The 7,630-nt window shown below is 33.0% G+C and overlaps 1 long non-coding RNA gene across 1 annotated transcript in view; it reads left to right on the top strand.

The window, feature by feature from the left end:
- The first annotated feature begins 748 nt into the window (after positions 1–748).
- The window catches only part of LOC118767154, a 19,493-nt gene continuing 12,611 nt past the window's right edge, over positions 749–7,630 (top strand). The window contains exon 1 of the long non-coding RNA XR_005003055.1: positions 749–788. This is a non-coding gene — a long non-coding RNA (uncharacterized LOC118767154). The remainder of the gene's footprint in view (positions 789–7,630) is intronic.

The raw sequence follows: 7,630 nt of genomic DNA, 5'->3' as shown, positions 1-7,630 counted from the left end.
GCTGGAGCACCGCATTTAGTCGAGCAAATCGACCCCGGGACTTATTCTTTGTAAGCCCAGTCCTTATTATATCGGTCTTTTTTGCCGAACTGCTAAGTGACGGGGACGTAAACACACCAGCATCGGTTGCCAAGCAATGCTAGGGGGACAAACACAGACACACAAACACACACACACATACATACATATATATATATACATATATGCGACAGGCTTCTTTCAGTTTCCGTCTACCAAATCCACTCACAAGGCATTGGTCGGCCCGGGGCTATAGCAGAAGACACTTGCCCAAGATGTCACGCAGTGGAACTGAACCCGGAACCATGTGGTTGGTTAGCAAGCTACTTACCACACAGCTACCCCTGCGCCTATATAGTTGTGCGTATGTACTGGGTACAAAAGGCTGAAGCCATGAGCGGAAGAAATTATTTGTGAAAAACGGCATGAAGTACCGACAAGTTCATAACATCACATTTTGGTAGCTCCGTCAATGCAATTAGAGTGTAAAAGATCCCATTAATATGTGTAAATCATGAAAAACGACATGAAATCCAAAATTGAAGGCATCAACCGCATTATTGCAGACTGTGGGAGGCACAGTTTTATATTTAAACAATCTTTCTTTGAACGTCGTACTACCAAACAGGTAGCAGCTCAATATAAATTCTAAATTTGAAAGAGAAGAAATGAAAGCAGACATAAGTGGTGTATATATATATATATATATATATATATATATATATATATATGTGTGTGTGTGTGTGTGTGTGTGGTGTGTGTGTGTGTGTGTGTGTGTGTGTGTGTATTATATACATGTGTGTGTGTGCGTTTTTTTGTTTGCGTGTGTGTAATAACTTGCATTTTCACACTTTGAGTTCCACGCCGTCAATCATTACTTAAACGCAATTATTCAATCACCAGGATACGTGTCTAAAGAATACACATACAGACACACGAACGCATAGCCACACACAAGCACACATTGACACACACACACTGCATGTATATTTATATACATACATATATGTATATATATGTATGTATATGTATATATATATAATATATATATATATATCTATATATATATATATATATATATATATATAATATATATATATATATATATATATATATATATATATTATATATATATATATAGATACATATATACATATATATACATACATACGTACATATATATATATATATATATAGTACTCAGAGATTGAAAGAGCTAGGTGGTGGGGCGAAAAAGATAGCGTGATTTTAACAAACAAAAGCTGTCTGATCATAAAATTTGTCATTATCATACTATATCGCTAATTTGCATTGCTTGTAATAAATAGTGTTACAACTGCTTGTGTTCTTGTTGATGTTTGTATTGTTATTGAAGTGTCTCTGTTGAAGTTGTTGTTGCTGTTGTTTTCATATCTCTATCATATTATTAATTTTGCTATACTCTAATTAAATCAAACATCTTCATTGAAATATCTTTCAAAACTCATTTGCATACAATTCATTCTAGTACTGCAAACTAATGAGATACAGCGATAACCGCCATTTTAACTAGGCTAGTTGCAGCATGCATTAGCGCTGCTTTGTTCTCTACAAAACTTCTGGTAGGAAGTGAGCTTGTGTCTGTATGGAGGCGTCATAGGTGTGTTTCGTCTTTATGTTGATGATTTTGTAAGTAATATAGCGTTGGCAAAATCACGAGTATGAATATTATCACTGTTGAATGAGAAACTAGACTGTTTGTGTCTCGAGTTTAGTTGTGTCTTATATCAGATGCAAATATCATTATTATGTTTAGTACACTTTTTACATCGCCTTTCCCAACCAAACAGTGTATCGTTATATGTTTGCTCCTGGGGTTACAAATTACAAATTCCATTCTTCTGTATTTTAAAAGAGGCATAACTTGGTGCATTACATGTGCACGACTAAAATGCCTTTCCTCGAAGGCCTGCTCAAATGAAAACCGAACAGCAACAGATACCATTAAATTGATCTTCATTATTTCAATAGTTATACTTACCATATGTACTATATACGTTTGCTTTCTCATCTTTATTAAATATAAAGCATCAATATTTATTTATACCTTTGCGCACACCTTGAGGTATCGATGAAATATTTTTGGTGAGTAATATTTATTCACGTAAGGTATAACTCCTGAGTTAATATAAGACGACCGATTAATTAAATGATTTGCGTGTCCGATTGAACTGGTAGCCATATTTGTACACAATGTAGTCTGTGTTGAAATAACGCCGATGTCCACTATGACTTTTATCATTTGAAGATCAATAAAGAGTAGTTGAAGCATAAAGCTGGATCAGCCTACGCTCTAGTCTTGAGAAATATTAAGTAGGCTAATGACGATACCTGTTTTAACTTGAAAGATTCATAAAATAAAACGTTTTTTAGTTAACAATAAATTTTATGAGTGGTGTAATAGACATCGAAGTAAATCCCAGAGCCATCAAATTCCTGTATTCACTAGTAATTATAACCCGTGAAAAATCCTACGACAATCATTTTGCGAACCACAATTTAACGTTCAGTTCCACAACTTGAATTTCTTCATTATTTTCACAGCCTCCCCACGCTTAAAACCTAAAAAGTATTTTCTTTCTAAAAGGATGACAAGTAAAATATAGAGAGAACATTTAGAAATACGGAGATGTACTTGCATAGCAAGTGACCTGATCTGAGATCGTGTGCTGCAACGAAAATAATTGCAGCGTGGAAGGTGTTTATAAGCCATTTAAGAAACACAAAATCCGTTAGATTCACTTCAACATTTAAATTTAAGTTGTCAAAATATTTTCATCTCTTTGAGACCGCGACCTTTTCACTAACAAATTCCGAGCATTTAGAAATAATTTTCTTAAAATTCTTCGGTAGCCGTCATTCACATCTGTAATGTTTACTGTTTCTTCTGAATGTAGAAATCAGTTAAAGCTTCTAGTATAGAGTTTTGGCTGTGCTAAATATAAAGAGACCTCGGCTGAATTAAGTTGACTTGGGATCATAAATAAGGGACGTATCAATCTGTAATGGACTTGTCAGGAACTAGAAGCGTTCAACTAAAATCATTTATAGTATGGAAACCATATTTCTCACACAGATTCTGTATTTATCTGTTGATGCCGATATATAAGAACAGTACACAATATTTTTGAAGACTATTACATTTAATGGCGTACATTACACAGATTGGTATAGAGGATTAATGTAAATCATGTGAGACCAGCTTGATTCTCAATCAAGTTAGTTTACTTAGAAAAGTTACTTTCTCTCTGGATCCACATTAATATATTCTACATGTATGTCAACCCTTTAACGCTGGAATGTGGTGCACTAAATCAAGCTTTGTACCATGGACGGGATTAGATTTCATTATTTTATGCACCGAAATAACAGTGGCACGTTGGTACACTCCTTAGGACATCAAACAAAATGTTTAACGGCATTCTTGACCCAATGAAGCCCTACCTGCTCGAAGCACTTGATATACGCCCACGTGTTGAGTGTGACGCCGTATGGGAAGATGAATGGAGGCATAACGTCGCCTTGAACAGTGATCATTCGAAACACAATGATGCTCACTGGATGTTTGATTTTTATCACTCTCGGTAGATATCCTAAGATTGACACCTAAACACTCTGAGATATTCGTATTGAAGCTTCTTGCGCGAAAGCCAAGCATTACTGCAAGTCGTTTCCAAAATTTCTGGCAGGTTGAATTGCATCATGGTCTGTATTTCTCACAGACGGTGCCCAACTGAACCTACTATACAAAGTAGTAGACAAATGCAAAAAGAGACAATGCACATGCGCGAAAATAAAAAAAATATATAAAATGGCGACATCGCACTCTGTATATGCGTGTGTGCATATGTATATATGTATAATTACTTTCTTGGAAATGGATGCATGGCGTTCAATTAAATAATAGTAATAATAATAATAATAATAATAATAATAATAATAATAATAATAATAATAATAATAATAATAATAATAATATATATATATATATAATATATATATATATATATATACATATATGAAAAAACAAGTCAAGATAGAAAATGCTAAAATAATTTTATAAAGAACATTTCAGTACCGGTTTCGGTCATTTTGAGACCATTTAAACTGTAACGATTAAATAATTAAATTTAGAAAACTTAAAAGGAAAGTTTTTTTAAAGGAATATTTGTATAGTGTTCAAATATAAGTGGCATTTTCCTTGTTTCTGCCTTTCTCTGTCTCTCTTGTTTACACTTATGCATATATACATGCATATATATATATGCATATATATATCTGTAGAGGCCATCCAAACAACATAAAATACGTAGACAAGCGCGTAAAATGCATAAACAGCGTGGGAGAAATGGAAAACAGGACAAGTAAACATAGAGAAACAACCCTTCATCAGATGTCGGCTGTCTATCCACTGCTCATTTCTAGCATTAAACGACAATATAAGTCTTCACGGACAGTTGGTCCCATAAATTCTAAAATAAAATTTAGATTTCATGGAGGGTCAAAGTTGGGAGCCAAAAGAGGATAGTGGAGACATACAAGGAAACCGAACGAAAACAAACATGGAGGTTCATTAGACAAGAACGAGATGAAAATAGTGAACACTTGGGGAAATATTTCTTTGAAGAGCGAAAACAGCGAAAACATAGAAGAGAGAGGAAAGATATGTATGTATGTATATATATACATATATATATATATATGTATTTATGTATGTGTATATATACATACATACATATATCTCTCTCTATATATATATATATATGTGTGTGTGTGTGTGAGTGTACGTATATATATATGTATTTGTTTATCTATGTATGTTTATGCATATGTATATACGGCAGAACCTCGCAGTACGAGCACACTAATCGCTCCATCTTTAGGGTAATTCAGTTAATAAAACTATTTTTCATATTTCTTTTACATTGTCTTTTATATAATTCTCTTCTGACTTGTAACGACACCGGTTCTGTTTTAAAACCTACGAAAATGGATCAAGTATATTTTAGCTACTTTCGATAGGGAAAATTGATTTGCAAAACTAGTAAAGCTTAAGACTAGCTCGGTCATGGAACGACTTAAACTTGTACTGCGTTGTATCTCTGCATTTTAAAATGTAGATGGATTCTTATAAACGTCTCTACATTTTCTACTTCATCTCTTCTATGCTCCCAAATGCTTAGATTGATAGCGATAAACATATATGCGTACGTACATACATACAATTATATATATATATATATATATATATTATATATATATATATACACACAAATATATAAGCATATACATGCATATATATGTGTACATATTTATATACATATATATAGAGATAGATAGATAGACAAAGATATATACACGCAGGAACGTATTTGTATATATACATACATACAATTACATATATATGTGTGTGTGTGTGTATGTGTGGAAATATGTGTGCATACATGATTATATGTATGTACGTTACGTTACATTTTCAAGTTTTACTGACTCCAATTTACTTAAACCTTTACTTTCAAGTGTCAATATTATAGTATTGCATTTAAGAATTATGGTCAATTGATTTTATTACTAGCGTCTTTAAGTCTTGTTTGGACGTTCGACTGTAACAACTTTAGTTATTTTAGTTCTTTGAACACTGCTGAAGTTTTTAATATCATATATGTAGACTTTTATTCAATAATTGTATTTCGTAATTCTGTTAGATTGTAAAAAATAGCATTCGTGTATTTTGCCGCTCTTCCTGTCTATTACCCCATAAAATCTCATACTATATATTTGAGTAAATGTAAAAGCCCTTTACTACGTCTAAACGCAAGTATCGACTGGCTGGCAACAACTTGGCGGATTAGGTCAGTATTCTTACCAGTGATGAAATGAGTAAAATCGCGAGTAATGCTACATGAAAAGGTATTTGGTCATGGATGCCAAGAGAGATCGTCGGTATATATAAATGCATTTGGAATTGGTTTAAAGATATCATCAGTATTGTAGCTGGAACAGAGCGAATTTGTGGTGTTTTAAAGAACTTTTCCCTTTTCTTTTTTTTCTTCTTTTTTCATTTCTCTTTTCTTTTGTTCCTTTTCCTTTTCTTCTTTTTTTATTTTTTTTTTATTTTTTATTTATTTTTTTTTTATTTTCTTCCCTTTTACGATCCCTCTTGATCGAAAACCTACGCCACCCATTTCTTTTTTTTTTGTTTCTTTTGTTTTTTGTTTTTTCATCCCCCAAAAGAAAAGCTCTACCTTGTAACTTGTCGCATCTATGTGCAGCCCTGTGTGGCCAATAAAGAAACTTATCTATCTATCTATCAATCTATATATCTATACACACACACACACACAGAGACACAGACACACACACACACACACACACACACATATATATATATGTATATATATATATATATATATATATATATATATATATATATATATATATATATATATATATATATATATATACATTTATTTATTTTATATATATATTTTCTGTTTTCGTTTATTGTTTCAGTCTTTTAACTGTGAGTATGCTGGAGCGCAGCCTTTAGTCATACGAGTTGACCCCCAGAACTGATTCGCTGTAAGACCATTATGTATTCTATCGGACTCTTTTGTCGCACCGCTAACTCACGGGGGCCTAAACATACCAACATCGGCCCTCAAGCGATGGTGGACAAACAAACAGTCATAAAGCATAGATAGATAGATAGATAGATAGATAGATAGATAGATAGATAGATAGATAGATGATAAATAGATAGATAGATAGATAGATAGATAGATAGATAGATAGATAGATAGATAGATAGATAGATAGATAGATAGATAGAGAGAGAGATATATAGATAGATAGATAGATAGATAGATAGATAGATAGATAGATAGATAGATAGATAGATAGATAGATAAATAGATAGATTGATAGATAGATAGATAGATAGATAGATAGATTGATTGATAGATAGATAGAAACAACAGCCTTCTTCCAGTTTCCGTCTACGAAATCCCCTCAGAAGGCATTGATCGGCCCAAGGCTATAGAAGAAGACACGTGTACAAGAACTGAACCCATAACCATGTGGTTAGGAAGTAAGCGTCGTAGCACACAGTCACCCCTTCCCCTATATACACACTCGCATTAACAACATCGTTTGTGTACACAGCACATATTTTCCTCCAGGTTTTCCTGCATTCTTTCCTTTACACTGCATTGTTATTTATTCATGTGTGTATCTGTTTGGGAGTGGTGTGTGATGCCACTCGTTACTATGTAATTGTTTCTCACTCCTCGACAATTAATTTACTTTCTCCGAATCATTTAGTGCAATTAAATGGTCTGTATTAATTGGTGCATGATGTACTTTTGACAGAAAAATCAACTCCCTTCATAATATAACTAAACCTGAAAAATTATGATTCGAAATTTCTCTCGAATATTGCGCCTCTGGAATTTACTTTTTTTTTTGTGACCCCGGACTTGCAACATTTTAAGCAGAACGATAATAAACTTGATCTCAGGCCGCAGAAATACAGTACAATTACACAAAATTTCTAATGAAATCAGCACAGAAA

This window comes from Octopus sinensis, linkage group LG19 (genome assembly GCF_006345805.1).
Source record: "Octopus sinensis linkage group LG19, ASM634580v1, whole genome shotgun sequence".
In the NCBI taxonomy this organism is placed as follows: domain Eukaryota; kingdom Metazoa; phylum Mollusca; class Cephalopoda; order Octopoda; family Octopodidae; genus Octopus; species Octopus sinensis.
The sequence above is the reverse complement of the archived record's forward strand: the minus strand, read 5'-3'. Positions and strand labels throughout refer to the sequence as shown.